A 16,684-nucleotide genomic window follows, 5' to 3' on the forward strand; every position below is an offset into this window, starting at 1 on the left:
TTTATAAAGATTTATATATAGGTTCTAAAAGTTTAACCCACTCTGGAATATAAAAAAAAAATTCAGTATAGTGGGCAATCTCTTCCCAAAATTAAATTGCAGCTATTTCTTCTTTCTCCTCTTTATTTTGGGTGAGGTTTTACCTGTGTTTGGTTTCACTGGCATCAGTGGTCATCATGAAAATGTCTTGTATTATATAATAATAAGTGTCACTGTTCCTTGCGACCTTGAGAACCCTCCAATGTTCAGTGTCCGGCGACTAGTGGGAGCACAGCTTGTTTCCACATTTAGGGAGAGAGATATCATGGTAATTTTGGAGCAAAGAACGGGTGATTTTGAAGGATGCTTTTATAATTGTTTATAGGCCAGATGCGTCAAATGCAAGAAATGTTATAAGATTGTTAGAAGCCACAAAGTTACATCAGCTTAAACTGTGCGCAAAGTTTGACTCATGCCATTATAATCTGCGCATTATGTATTACTTCCCTACTAGAGATAAGCGAAACTGTCAAGATCCTTTTGCGGGATTTCCCGCGCTTTCCATTCAAAATCCGTTGCGCGGTGTAAAATCCGTCGTCGGATTGTTCCATGCAGATTAATTTAAAAAAAAACATTATTGGATCCAATCCGTGGGTTGGATTGTTAAAATTCACCAGCGGATTGGATTGTCGGTGATAAAACAAAAAAATCCAGAAAAGACGAATCGCCCTTTTCGAGACTGGTCCAAATCCCCCCCCCCCCCCAAAATGCCCATCTCTTTTCCCTACTTGCTCCTTTTTTCACTCCTCAAACCGCAAAGTAACGCACGTGGTGCAAAAAGGGTGCAAAAAGGGTGCAAGCGGGGAGCAAAGTGCTTCATACACTGACACAGAGAAGGAGAGATGAAAATTTTGCTTTTTTGGTCTTGATACAGTCCCCTTAGCCATCTTTTAGTTTGTACTCATTATAAGCTATATCTTTTCATCATTTCGATAAGAGATATAGTTTTTGTTCCACCCTTTGGGGGTTTTTGTTACTATGATTAAATATCCAAAATGAGAAATAAGCTTAACATGGAGTAAATGTGGATAATAATAGGAACTGGACAGATGCCTTAATGCATTCTTCATACTATGCCCAATAAAAGCAGATGTCTTGGAAAAATTACATTCAAATTAGATAGAATACATTTCTTTAAAAGAGGCAAATACAGAAAATAAGCTTGTTTTAGATCTTCCTATAATTATACGTACAAACCAGATGCCAAAAGTGTATGGATTCATTGGAGATTAGGTAAATATGGCTACTAATATGGTGCATGATCTACAGCAGGGGGGCTCAAGTCTGGTCCTCAAGCCCCACAGGTCAGGTTTTCAGGATATCCCTGCTTCAGCACTGGTGGCTCAACAGTGCCTGCTTCAGCACACGTGGCTCAATCAGTCCCTGCTTCAGCACAAGTGGCTCAATCAGTCCCTGCTTCAGCACAGGTGGCTCAATCAGAGGCTCAGTCAAAGACTGAGCCTCTGATTGAGTCACCTGTGCTGAAGCAGGGATATCCTGAAAACCTGATCTACAGAATAAAACTTATCAGGAAAGACTTAGGGACTATAACATGTACAGCTAGGAGGACAGAAGGGAGTGGGAGATATGATAGAAACTTTCAAATACATAAAGGGTTTCAACATAGTACAGGAGGGAAGAGTATTCCAGAGAAAGCAGCAGAACAAGAGGTCCTTCTCTGAAACTCGCAGGCTCGGGAAATGTGAGGAAGCACATCAGGGTAAGGTTAGTGGAGTCATGGAGTAGCCTCCCAGCAGAGATGGTTGGGGCTACAGTAGTATAGTAAGGGAACGCAAACATGGTTGGGATTGACAATTCGCAATCCTAAGAACAAAAGAAAGCCCCGGATGAAATAGGCCTGAGGTTTTACAGAAGAAAGGAAAATAGGCAGCCAAGGTGAGCTAAGTGTTTTTTTACACGCGGTCAAATTCTATTTTATAAAAAAAAGTATGTGAGTTTAAGCAGCACTCCACTAGAGATAAAGTATCTCAGTAGATAAATAGATGATCTATTTAATGTTTCGATCCCTAAATATATAGGTACTTATTTTAAGTATCACCACACTGGCCAAGGACAGGGCACCCTATATAAATCGGCCTGCATTAATAGTACAGGTATGTGCGTGGATTACTTTTTACTCTTGTAGCTTCCATGCCAAATGTAAGAAATGTTCTAATTCATTTAATGCAGCAATCTGAACGACACGTCTGTGTATTAATTACCTGGTCATAAAGGTATGAAAGAGGAAACCCTGGTTTGGTAAATAACAACACACTTTCAAGGCCTGAACAGCGACGGCAACATCTGTAAAATAACCATCAGAATGGTAGTAAGGATTGGGGTTACCAGGGGGCTTCTCCAAAAATACTGGACACAATGGTGAAAGGTACGATGTGCGTGAGACACACACCCACACATCTCCACTCCATGCTGTTTCCTCTTCTCCTTGGCCCCCCCACCCAGGCTCCTCACACCTCCTCCTGATTGGCTGCATTACCCAGCAGCAGCCACTCCCGATGGAGGAAGCTGGCCAGCCCCCTAGCAGCACCCCTGCTCTCCCTACTTAGGGAAATCCCGGTGCACCCCAAGCCGGTCAGGTCACTATGCCAGAGAGGTAATACCGGACACATATATGTCCAGTATTACCTCTAATGTTTTACTGGACAGTGTCCAAATACAGGACAGTCCAGTTCAATACTGAACACCTGGCAACCCTATATTCCCAAAAGAAGGATTTTCCATCGCACATTGCTGGACGGACAAGGAAGCGGAATGTTTTTGCACAATCAACAAGTTTAATGGGTGCCTTCAAAACACAGATCATTGCAATCAGCTTGACATCAGTTGCATAAAGCGACTTTGGATGTTGGGCCGATTACCCTTTCCTGGAGCCTGGAGCCACAGCGGCTGTTGTTGTAGTTTGCATGAAGCTTTCCCCATAGCCCCAAAATGCCGCTGTTTCACCGAGCAATTCACAGCTGTGGGAAAGGTTAGTCAGGCTAGATCTGCCCAACGAGAAATCAAAGTCCAAGTACTTCTTCTAGGCATGATGAAAAAGGGCCAAAGGAATAGCTCAGTGGTAATGTTGATGCCTTTGACACGGATGAGCACAATGTCAACTGCCCTTGTGATCTTGGGCAAGTTATCTTGCTATGTCTAAAGCAGGGGTGCTGAAGTTCCCTCCCCCCCCCCAACAGGTCAGGTTTTCAGGATATCCCAGCTTCAGCACAGGTGGCTCAATCAATCCCTGCTTCAGCACAGGTGGCTCAATCAGAGGCTCAGCCTTTGATTGAGCCACCTGTGCTGAAGCAGGGATTGATTGAGCCACCTGTACTGATGATGGGATATCCTGAAAACCTGACCTGTTGGGAGGGGCTTGAGGATTGGAGTTGAGCACCCCTGACCTAAGGTAGACTGTAAATTATATGGGGCAGGGACTCAAGTTTCCATGTCCACCACTTTATACTTTGTCAGTGCTATATAAGAAACAAATATTATTATTATTGTAAACTCGTCGGGGCAGGGACTCCTTTTCCTAAATGTCACTTTTATGTCTGAAGCCCTTCTCCCCTTTATGTGTTATTTGAATTATGTGTTATTTATATTATTATGTCACGTGTATTACCGCTGGGAAGCGCTATGTACTTTAATGGCGCTATATAAATAAAGATATAAATACATACATACATACCCAAAAATGAAAAGAAAAGCAGTGCGGAAGTGCTAATGAGTGACTGTAATGGTATGTGAGAATACATTAAATGCACAACCAGCAAGGGGACATCTTGGCTGCGCTTATGGTGACGGAAACGGCGACAGCGAAGTCGCGTCAAAACAAATACATTGCCGCCGCCGTGTGCGCTTCTAAGCACGACGGAGCGACTGCTTGGTCCCGATCGCTGTAAGTCATCTCTATTTAATTTTTCCAGCAACCGCAGCCTGACGTCACAGTCGCCGGCACTATAAGCGCGGCCTTATTGTCATTGCAGCCAAACACAACAAATAATGCAGCGTTAAAGGTACACAGCTATTCAAAGGATATTTTATAAACCATCCCACACATCTGAGTTTGAAGAGGGACCAGCTTGTGACATATGGGAGAAGACATTTGGCAAAGTGATACTGCTTCCAATAGTTGCAGCTACCGGAAAGAAAAAAAAATACCAGTTTGATGTATAGATATTATGAGAAAAAGAAGCACGTGGGCTCAAAAGTGTTTAGAAAAATAATTGTCAATCTATTTGTGTAGACTCAGCACTAAGTGATTTTTGAAATATAGGGTAACACTCCTACCATGATTTTCCATTATGTTAATTCATCTTTTTATAGCTTTTTCACTCTGTCTGTCAAATTTAATGTTTCCAATTTTTTAATGTTTACAAAAGAGAATTCTACTTTTTTGCATCCTTCCGTCTTTTTCGTTGTCTTTCTTATTTTGTTTTGTGACTTCACTTTGTCTGGTTAAGAATCACAGGTTTAGAAGATCAGGGTGAAACAGGTAAATAGTAAAATTGGTCAGGGAAAAGGAAACGCAGGTTATGATTATTTAGGTAGGGGGAATATTAAATAGCTGAGGCATTGGGTGGGGTTTTGCTGACCTCCAGGGGTTGGTTTGGGAACTGCCTCATTCATCAAAACTCTCATCTAAAACCTTACATGAAACACATCTAAATCAACCTATGGTCTGGTCTGCGTTGTTACAAAATCAGTTATCGACAGTTCTTCCATGAAGCTAACTTGCATTGCTGCTCTCCTGACACTGTTTACTTAGCCACATCAGTTTTATGAGTGAGTCAGCGAGTGTCAGATTTCTAATTTGCAACCTGACCAAAAGCAATGATGCAATTATTTGCAGGAGACTGTGGATTTCTCTACAGCAGCTGAACAAATACAGTACAAGTGTCATAGCGCAAATAAGACGCTAGGAAGTTTGCACTGTTATATCAGGAAGAAAATGGGGGTTCAAGCCCCATGAACAGGTAAACTCCAAACAATGTTTGTAGAACCATACTGGCTATGCTTGAGTTTGCATCAGTGTATCAACATAGAGATGTACCTAACCTTACGCTCTGCGGTCACGCGCTCGTCGTGGCGCCAGAGAATTAACGCTGCGGATGGGGGGGGGGTCACATTTGGAAGAATGGACCCCTCACAACGAGATCACAGCAGACACTGCCACAGGCGTGCAGACTTTTGCTTCTGCAAGTAGGTACATCAGTGTATCGAAGGGCTTTGCATCATTTGGGCAAATTGTACCAGTTGTGACAGCACGTATTATGGTTATACAGTATAGATCAATAGGAGGTATGAGTGGATTTACGCCTACACATAAGTGCTTTGTATCAGTTTCTTTTTTTGCATCAATATTCTCCCCTCAGTGTCAGCTCGCATTAACCTGATCTTTGTACAAGGACCTATACAGGGAACAGACATGTCTATCACATTCAATTGACACATTGAGAAGTTGAGTAACGCACAAATTATAATGGGATATATCACATGGTGCGTCTTTCCCCTTGTTTAGCATCACTAAACCAAGCCATGCCTGGGGTGACATAACAGTGGCCCCGGGCATTTCACTTAACGGCCGTCCCTCATCATGATGTCGCTGCGTTACGTGACGGCGTGTTGTCATGGCAACTCGCCCCCATGTGACGTGGCAGCATTGCGCAATGGCACGGTCATGGCAACGAGTCCCTTTGTGACGTGGCTACATTGCACAACGGTGCGTTGTCATGGCAATGTGTCGCCATGCCGACGCAGCGTCACGTGACGCCGTGACGTTGATGGAGGAGGGCTGCTCTCTTATAGAGACCCCACCTCTGTCCCCCCGCAATCCGTTTCATTGCTGTGGGGAAGAACACAGCGTCTCTGTAACTGCTTGCGGGGGTTTATCATGAGTCAGGAGGGTCCCAACTCCTTTGAGGCCTCCACCCCGAGGTGGGGGTCTTCGGACGTGCGGGCACCCCAGGCAGTAGTTACGCCCCTGGATATAAAACTATCTTGCTAAACACCTGCATGAAATATCAAAACTTTGACATGGCTGCAAGTAGGGCATGGAAAAAATGAGTAAGGTTTCAATGCTCTGATTATCCCTAACGTTACAAGGACAGGAAACTACAGGGACGTCTTGGCAATGTCACAAATGCATACTACGTATCTCACAGGTTCCCATACGGAGATATTTTGCGTAACACATGCAGTAACGGTACTAGAATAAAATGAAAAGAAAAAAGGAACTACACAGCTCATTTTTTTATATCATTGATCTCATGTGTATTTTCATTCGCTTAGTTGAATTCAATTTGCACCCGCAGTCAATCACATGAATTAGAAATGAGAAATATGGGGAACTGGTGCCACCTACAGACAGGAGAAGTGCCCTTGTGGGCAAATAATATGCAATCTGCGTTTATGCTCCTCACTTTACAAGTGCCAACCATGAACACATTCTTTGCCAAACGCAATGCGTGGCAGGCCCCCCTCCCAGCAGTGACAGGGTTAAACTCGACTTGCTCCTTTAAGCCTTTTGGTGCTTGAGAGCGATGCATTGGTGAGCAAAGCTACAGATTCAATCAGCAACACGAGAAATAGGGGAGTCAGCTAGGGCAAAGGTTATGGAAACCCAGACTTTAACCCCTCAGCGGCCAAAGGGTCCAGCAATGCATAGTTAATGTCATTTATAACTGCTGAGCCCTAATGCCAGTGCCTGGTGATCATTAACACCACTGCATAATTTCACTAACACAGACTGATGCACACGCAGACACATTGATGCACGCGCAGACACATTGATGCACGTACAGGCCCATTGATGCACAGACACATTGATGCACGCAGAGACATTGATGCACGCGCAGACACATTGATGTACGCGCAGACACATTGATGCACGCGCAGACACATTGATGCACGCGCAGACACATTGATGCACGCGCAGACACATTGATGCACGCGCAGACACATTGATGCACGCGCAGACACATTGATGCACGCGCAGACACATTGATGCACGCGCAGACACATTGATGCACGCGCAGACACATTGATGCACGCGCAGACACATTGATGCACGCGCAGGCCCATTGATGCACGCGCAGGCCCATTGATGCACGCGCAGGCCCATTGATGCACGCGCAGACCCATTGATGCACGCGCAGAGACATTGATGCACGCGCAGACCCATTGATGCACGCGCAGACACATTGATGCACACGCAGACACATTGATGCACGCGCAGACACATTGATGCACGCGCAGACACATTGATGCACGCGCAGACACATTGATGCACGCGCAGACACATTGATGCACGCGCAGACACATTGATGCACGCGCAGACACATTGATGCACGCACAGACACATTGATGCACGCACAGACACATTGATGCACGCACAGACACATTGATGCACGCACAGACACATTGATGCACGCACAAACACATTGATGCACAGACACATTGATGCACGCACAGACACATTGATGCACAGACACATTGATGCACGCACAGACACATTGATGCACGTACAGGCCCATTGATGCACGCGCAGACACATTGATGCACGCACAGACACATTGATGCACGTACAGACACATTGATGCACGCAGAGACATTGATGCACGCACAGACACATTGATGCACGCACAGACACATTGATGCACGCACAGACACATTGATGCACGTACAGGCCCATTGATGCACGTACAGGCCCATTGATGCACAGACACATTGATGCACGTCCAGTAGACAAACACTACCACTGATACACATAATCTAAAGCAGGGATAGCGAACTCCAGTCCTCAAGGGCCACCAACAGGTTAGGTTTTCAGGATATCCCTGCTTCAGCACAGGTGGTTCAGTCATTGACTGAGCCACTGATTGAGCCACCTGTGCTGAAGCAGGGATATCCTGAAAACCTGACCTGCTGGTAGCCCTTGAGGACTGGAGTTGGCCACCCCCGATCTAAACACACACTGATGTATTAAGTGGTATACACACGTGTACAAATATGCGCACTGACACACAAATGTCTGTATACAGCTGGAAAGGTCGGCTGTGCTATTCCGCTAATACTGGTGCTAAATGCTGAAATAACTTGTTGTAACTTGGTTTGCTACTTTAGAAGGATAATTATTTGAATATTGCATTGATGGGCAGATACATCAAGCGCCGGTATGGGTTAGAGCACCCGATCCGGCATTAACTCCCCTTGACTTGAATGGTCAGTGAGCTAACTGGTATCGGCACTTATTAAACCTGCCCTTTAACCTCTTCCTTCGTGTGTACACCACCGTTCGTCTCTAAGCTTTACGTCTGAGGCGCTAATGTTATGTGGGTGTAGAAGAATAGGGGACCATAAAGGATTTATGTAGTGTAGTCATTGTTTCAGCAATATCAATGTTAGGGTTGAGGGCAGAAAAAGAAATGAATCTACGACTATAAATATCAATCTGAGTATGTCTGGTGGCTTTGCTTTTTCTCATTGGAACTGCATGTTTAGGACCATGTTTGCATGCTGACCAAACTAACGGGATTCCTACATTTCCTTATTTGCTGTCTTGAATTACTGTGTGAAACACAAGTGCTGCAAGACAACCATTATATGCATGAGTCTACTGGAGATTCTGTGTACCAAGGAATAGGAAGGTACAGTGCGTCTGTACACAGCATCTCTAGTGAATGTACAAACAATTACCACTCAGATCTATGTAAAGCACGGTATGACATCAATTCTTGGCTTAGCGATTGCATGAGTGGCCAGTGGAGCAACACTGTGCTGAAGATAGCAATATAGTGTAACACATGATAAATGGCGTGCTCCTATATTCTGACATCTTGAATGTAAGCAAGACAGCAAGTTCAGCCTTTGGCCTATTTCAGCTGACTAGAGTTCTGTCTTATTGGACTTAACATTTTAGTCTCAAAGAGATACATATAATCACCTTTGCAGCCAGTTTGATTTCCTCTTATTGACCTTTTTGTGAACTCCAGTGAAAGAAGGCTACTGCTCACAAACGAAAGGGCATACATTATAGCTATTCATCCTTTGTGAGGAACACTACATACAGAATCCAGTTACAAGACGAGGTAGCAATTTATCACAAAGGGTTTCTTTAAGGGCATTTATGAATACCATTGCACCTGTGTTGATTAGGTGAGCCATATTTGTTGATAACAGTGCAGTATTTCTACTAAATAAAACTTTTTTTTCATAGTGTGCTTACAATATACAACCAATTGTGTTGTACAAGTGTGGCACTACACCAGGGGTGGCCAACGCCAGTCCTCAAGGGCCACCAACAGGTCAGGTTTTGAGGGTATCCCTGCTTCCGAGGAGCGGCTCAGTGAGTAACGACACTGACTCTGGCACTGAGTGTGAAGCCGGGCAACCTGGTTCAATTCCAGGTGTCGACTCCTTGTGACCTTGGGCAAGTCACCTTATCTCCCTGTGCCTCAGGCACCAAAATCATAGATTGTAAGCTCAACGGGGCAGGGATCTGTGCCCGCAAAATGTCCCTGTAAAGCGCTACGTAAAACTAGCAGCACTATATAAGAACATGCTATTATATTTATTATTTCAGCACAGGTGGCTCAGTCAGAATGACTGAGCCACCTGTGCTGAAGCAGGGATATCCTGAAAACCTGACTTGTTGGTGGCCCTTGAGGACAGGAGTTGGCCGCCCCTGCAATACACAGAGGACAGGAGTTCACATTGTAATTGTTTCATGACAGAGGACAGAGACTCGCCCATTATGTTTCTAAAGGGATTAAAATATAATCACCCACTCCAAAGACAGTTCCTTGTGCACCAACTCACTCCTACTTATATTTGTTTAGTGGTGGAAAGAAAATGGAAATGTAATTAAGATGATGGAATCTGTACGCCATTGCAGGGACATGCAAAGATTTTGCTAACAGAAGCTCACTGACAATGCCGTGCTTTCCCCTGGTTTAATAGTCTACTTGTAGTTTTCTCCTAATGAAAAAAAACAACAGAAAACCCTAATAAGTTTACCCCAACACCAAGTTAGTTATGAGGGGGGTAATTTGGCCATTATCTAAACCAGAGCTTCCCAAGCTTTTGTTGAGCAGGGAGGACACATCTGGAGGATTTTTTTAAATCTCGGGGCACCCCTACCCATCAGACCACAAGCAACCTGTCCTTGCTCACTAGCACCACACGTACCCCCCTTACACGCACAAACCCACCACTCACCCTTTTTTTACACACTCACACTCCATACTCCCCATTCTTCTCGCCACACTACCCATTGAGTCCCCTCTCCCCCGTCTCACATAGCACACTCATCAACTTTCTCTATCACACACTCCACTTTCCTTTATGTTCACAGTCCTGATGATGTAAAGTATCAATCTTCATTCACTTACATTTCCTTGCAGTGCTCAACCAAATGAGGTCATGTCAAGCTAGGTCATTGTTAGAGGTCCTCCGAGATTCAGCTCTTCTACTGGAACTCCTTCCCAGCATCTACAGTTTAGCATTGGCCTATTGGGTTCCTTGTAGTCACCAATGCAGTCTCTGTGTATCTTTCCCACCCATGGAAATAACACTCTCGGAGAACCCTCTGTGTTAATCGCAACAGCCACCTTCTCCAATGGTGACCCTCAAGAGTCTACTATTTTTATCTCTTTATACTGTACTTTGCTGTTCTTTATTTGCATTCTTGTCCATTCTCCCCTTATTCTTATTCATTCCTTAAATGAAAGCAGCTCCTTTATTGTAGCCCTTCCAGAACACAGTGATACTATTTAAAATACGCAATGTTATGGGGGTATATTCCAAGCCCCTCAAAGAGGTGTCCAAGAAGATGCACTTCCATCATTTATTCTGCTTGAAGTTGCATCAAATGTAGGAAACGTACTAACCAAGTCTGTAATATCTGAAACCTTGTTACATACAGTAATTTTAACTTCTGAATTGATCCTTAAAACATTATTAGTGAATACAACATACACCCAGCACTGTTTAAAAATATGGGTTGGTCAGTCAGACAGTACAAATTAGTATGTGCATGGCAGTTTTAATAGGCAATTTAATTATTATTACATCTAGCATTATACAATTCTGTTTTCTTGCACAAAAGCAGACGTTGCCCCTTGTTTCTCACTTGAGATAAGTAGTGGTGTCAGTACACTGTCATTTAATGCTCTTCCATTAAAAGAGGCATGGATTGGGTTTATACTGTAATAAACTCTACCACAAAGCATACACCATGATAATATGAAGTACATCTAATCCAAAATGGCATCCTATAACTTTCTCCACAACAAGCCAGTCACCATCTGCAACATCATTGGCACTTGCCAGTACTAGCAATAAATACTCATTATCAGCCCTTGTTGATGATATGAACGCCACGGCTTGGCAGGTGGACAGGGAAGTTGCTGGTAGACATTACTGTACACCCTAAAAAAACTCTTGATCCCAGAGCCACAAAAGTGTGCTAAGCGTTATCCCACCTTTACTGCCGTACATATTAATGGGAGCCGAGACACGCTAAGCGTTAGCACACCTTTACTCCTGTGCATATTAATGGGAGCGGGGGCGTGCTAAGCGTTAGCACACCTTTACTCCCGTGCATATTAATGGGAGCGGGGGCACGCTAAGCGTTAGCACACCTTTACTCCCGTGCATATTACTGGGAGAGGAGGCACGCTAAGCGTTAGCACACCTTTACTCCCGTGCATATTAATGGGAGCGGAGTCATGCTAAGCGTTAGCACACCTTTACTCCCGCGCATATTAATGGGAGCGGAGGCACGCTAAGCGTTAGCACACCTTTACTCCCGTGCATATGAATGGGAGCGGAGTCATGCTAAGCGTTAGCACACCTTTACTCCCGTGCATATGAATGGGAGCGGAGTCATGCTAAGCGTTAGCACACCTTTACTCCCGTGCATATGAATGGGAGCAGAGTCATGCTAAGCGTTAGCACACCTTTACTCCCGTTCATATGAATGGGAGCAGAGGCACGCTAAGCGTTAGCACACCTTTACTCCTGTGCATATTAATGGGAGCGGGGGCACGCTAAGCGTTAGCACACCTTTACTCCCGTGCATATTAATGGGAGCGGAGTCATGCTAAGCGTTAGCACACCTTTACTCCCGTGCATATGAATGGGAGCAGAGGCACGCTAAGCGTTAGCACACCTTTACTCCCGTGCATATGAATGGGAGCGGAGTCATGCTAAGCGTTAGCACATCTTTACTCCCGTGCATATTAATGGGAGCGGGGGCACGCTAAGCGTTAGCACACCTTTACTCCCGTGCATATTAATGGGAGCGGAGTCATGCTAAGCGTTAGCACACCTTTACTCCCGTGCATATGAATGGGAGCAGAGGCACGCTAAGCGTTAGCACACCTTTACTCCCGTGCATATGAATGGGAGCGGAGGCGTGCTAAGCGTTAGCACACCTTTACTCCCGTGCATATGAATGGGAGCGAAGTCACGCTAAGCGTTAGCACACCTTTACTCCCGTGCATATTAATGGGAGCGGGGGCACGCTAAGCGTTAGCACACCTTTACTCCCGTGCATATGAATGGGAGCGGAGTCATGCTAAGCGTTAGCACACCTTTACTCCCGCGCATATGAATGGGAGCGGGGGCACGCTAAGCGTTAGCACACCTTTACTCCCGTGCATATTAATGGGAGCGGAGTTACGCTAAGCGTTAGCACACCTTTACTCCCGTGCATATTAATGGGAGCGGAGTCATGCTAAGCGTTAGCACACCTTTACTCCCGTGCATATGAATGGGAGCAGAGGCACGCTAAGCGTTAGCACACCTTTACTCCCGTGCATATTAATGGGAGCGGGGGCACGCTAAGCGTTAGCACACCTTTACTCCCGCGCATATGAATGGGAGCGGAGTCATGCAAAGCGTTAACACACCTTTACTCCCGTGCATATGAATGGGAGCGGGGGCACGCTAAGCGTTAGCACACCTTTACTCCCGTGCATATTAATGGGAGCGGGGGCGTGCTAAGCGTTAGCACACCTTTACTCCCGTGCATATTAATGGGAGCGGAGGCATGCTAAACGTTAGCACACCTTTACTCCCGTGCATATTAATGGGAGCGGAGTTACGCTAAGCGTTAGCACACCTTTACTCCCGTGCATATTAATGGGAGCGGGGGCGTGCTAAGTGTTAGCACACCTTTACTCCCGTACATATTAATGGGAGCGGAGTTACGCTAAGCGTTAGCACACCTTTACTCCCGTGCATATTAATGGGAGCGGGGGCGTGCTAAGCGTTAGCACACCTTTACTCCCGTGCATATTAATGGGAGCGGAGGCACGCTAAGCGTTAGCACACCTTTACTCCCGTGCATATTAATGGGAGCGGAGTTACGCTAAGCGTTAGCACACCTTTACTCCCGCGCATATGAATGGGAGCGGAGTCATGCTAAGCGTTAGCACACCTTTACTCCCGTGCATATTAATGGGAGCGGAGTCATGCTAAGCGTTAGCACACCTTTACTCCCGTGCATATGAATGGGAGCAGAGGCACGCTAAGCGTTAGCACACCTTTACTCCTGTGCATATTAATGGGAGCGGGGGCGTGCTAAGCGTTAGCACACCTTTACTCCCGTGCATATTAATGGGAGCGGAGGCACGCTAAGCGTTAGCACACCTTTACTCCTGTGCATATTAATGGGAGCGGGGGCACGCTAAGCGTTAGCACACCTTTACTCCCGTGCATATTGAATGGGAGCGGAGTCTTGCTAAGCGTGTCACCCTGTGCTCACCACAAACAGGACGAGACCCCGGTACTGAGATGGGAGTAGTAACAACACCAGCCACAGGCACAGGGGCCACGTCCGGAGTGTAGGTTTGTCTTGACAGCAGGGTCAGGGATATAGATATCAGAGTTGTCTTTATACTTGCCGAGTTCAACGTAGGAGATATCCGGAGCGTAGAAGGTACTTTTGCCGATGTCAGTGTTGGAGGGTGGAGAGTGGTCGAGGTGCAATGCCGAGTTCAGGATTAGAGAGGAGCGAGGAGTCAGAGGTAGCCAAGATCAGGAGCCAGAGGTTGGAGTAGTCAAAGCAAGCCGGATCGGTACACAGAAGATCAAAAACTAGAACAAAGCAACAGGACAGGGACAAGGCAGGAACAAGGCAGGAACAAGGCAGGAACAGCAAGGGAAAACACAGAGTAACATGAATCTATGCTCAGCCAATGTGCCTATAACATTGGTGAGCATATATAGGCTGGATCAGCCAGCCCCCATGGGGGGGTGGAGCGGGGGTGCGGCCTCTGTGGTAGCTGTGATAGGTCCAGGACTCAACGAGTGGGTGTGGCTGTTAGTGCAGCTAAAGAATGCATCTATGAGCAGGTGCAGCTGTTAGTACAGCTAATGAAACTTGACACGTAGCTTGGGGGCGTGGTGCACGTGTCACATGCAAGCTCTGCGCGCAGTCAGTGTGCGTCATGATCCGGGGGCGGAGCCAGAGTCCACCGAGTCGGATGACGCCATTTTGGCGCGCGTGCATGCTGCGCGCGTCTGGTAAGGAATGTGGTCCATACACACCCCGCGCGTGCGCGGTGGTGCTCGAGAGGATGCGCGGAGCGCCTGATCTGCGGTAATCCTTACAGTACCCCCCCCTTCAGAGGAGACCTCCGGGCGAACCCTGCGAGGCTTCAGGGGGTATTTCAGGTGAAACTCTTTGATGAGTTCGGGTGCGTGGACTTGCTGGTGTGGAATCCAGGATCGTTCCTCGGGACCATATCCTCTCCAGTGAATGAGATACTGTATAGTCCCTTTAGACAGCCTGGAGTCTAGGATGGCCTGAACTTCGTACTCCTGCTGGCCCTGTACGATTAGAGGACCAAGTGGTGTAGGAGATGGATCAGGGAATCGGAGGCTGCGGTATGCAGGTTTCAGTAGTGAAATATGGAACACGGATGGAATCCTCATTGAAGAGGGGAGTTGCAGGCGGTATGCCACTGGATTGATTTTTTCCAAGATCTTGAATGGACCCAAGAATTTTGGGGCCAGTTTGAGTGTGGGGACTCTTAGGCGTATGTTCCATGAGTAGTGTGAAGATAGTCAGCGCAAACCTCATGGGGACAGCCATACTTTGTCTCCCGGTCTCAGCTCTGGAGTTTCGTGACGGTAGCGGTCTGCCTGGGTCTTCTGTCTCACTCTGGATCTTGGTCCATGATTTTTGCAGTGCTTGGATCCGGTCGTCCACTGCAGGAACCCCAGTAGGCGGGGAAGAGTTGGGCAGTCGTGCCGGATGAAAACCGTAATTTACGTAGAAGGGCGAGACCTGTGCGGATTCATTCCTCAGGGAATTATGGGCGAACTCTGCCCACGGGAGAAGGTCTGCCCAGTCGTCCTGAGTGTCCACGATGAAGCAGCGCAGGTACTGCTCCAAGGACTGATTGGTCCTTTCTGTCTGTCCATTTTGTCTGCGGGTGGTACCCGGAAGAAAAATGCAGGGAGATGTCCAATTTCTTTGTGAAGGCCCGCCAGAATCTCGAGACGAACTGGGACCCTCTGTCCGATAAGATGGTCGTGGGAGTTCCGTGGAGACGGAAGATCTCCTTACAGAATATGTCTGCTAGTGTGGGAGAGTTTGGTAGGCCTTTAAGTGGAATAAAATGTGCCTGTTTCGAGAAGCGATCTATGACTACAAGTATAGTGTTCATACCTCTGGATCTTGGCAGCTCTACTATGAAATCCATAGATAGGTTCCTCCAGGGACGGTCTGGGATGGGTAGAGGATTCAATAGCCCTTGCGGTTTGCTGCGGGGTACCTTATTCCTTGCACATGTGGTGCATGCCTTGGTGAATTCCTTTATGTCGCCTTGCATGCCAGGCCACCAGAATGTCCGTGTGATTAAGTCTGCGGTTCTTTTGGTACCAGGATGGCCAGCGGTATTTGATGAGTGTCCCCATTCCAAGATCTTTTTGCGGAAGGGAAGTGCTGCGAAGAGGAACCCATCCGGGACCTCCAGACCCTCCGGAATGTTAGTTTGGTCCCGCAGGATGTCATCCATTATGTCAAATGTGTTGGCGGAGATGATGAATCTGGCAGGCAGGATGGTTTCTGATTTGGCTTCGTTTTTATTCTCTGTTACGAACTGGCGGGAAAGGGCATCTGCCTTTACATTCTTGGAACCGGGTATGAATGATATGATGTAATTAAAACGAGAGAAGAATAGGGACCAGCGGGCTTGACGGGCTCCAAGTCGTTGAGCGCTTTCCAAGTACATGAGGTTCTTGTGGTCGGTGAGGATTGTAATGGGACTCTCTGTCCCTTCCAGTAGATGTCTCCACTCTTCTAAGGCAAGTTTGATGGCTAGTAGTTCTCTATTGCCCACATCGTAGTTTTGCTGTGCCGATGAGAATTTTTTAGAGAAGAAGGCACATGGGTGATACGCTCTGTGACAAAATGGCACCGGCTCCGATGTCTGATGCGTCCACCTCCAGTCTGGGATTGGGGTGGCTCAGTATGGGTGCAGAGATGAAAGCTTTCTTTAAGGTGTTGAAGGACTGGATAGCTGCAGGTGGCCAGGACACAACGTCAGCTCCTTTCTTTGTGAGAGCCGTGATGGATGCGACAATGGAAGAGAATTTGTGGATAAACTTTCTGTAGTAATTAGCAAAG

The 16,684-nt window shown here is 46.5% G+C and overlaps 1 long non-coding RNA gene across 2 annotated transcripts in view; it reads right to left on the minus strand.

Moving 5' to 3' along the window:
• Positions 1–16,684, minus strand: part of LOC142500899 (uncharacterized) — a 118,374-nt gene that overhangs the window by 85,801 nt on the left and 15,889 nt on the right. The gene's annotated exons all lie outside the window — the stretch shown is intronic.

The sequence above is a fragment of the Ascaphus truei genome, chromosome 8, assembly GCF_040206685.1.
Source record: "Ascaphus truei isolate aAscTru1 chromosome 8, aAscTru1.hap1, whole genome shotgun sequence".
NCBI lineage: Eukaryota > Metazoa > Chordata > Amphibia > Anura > Ascaphidae > Ascaphus > Ascaphus truei.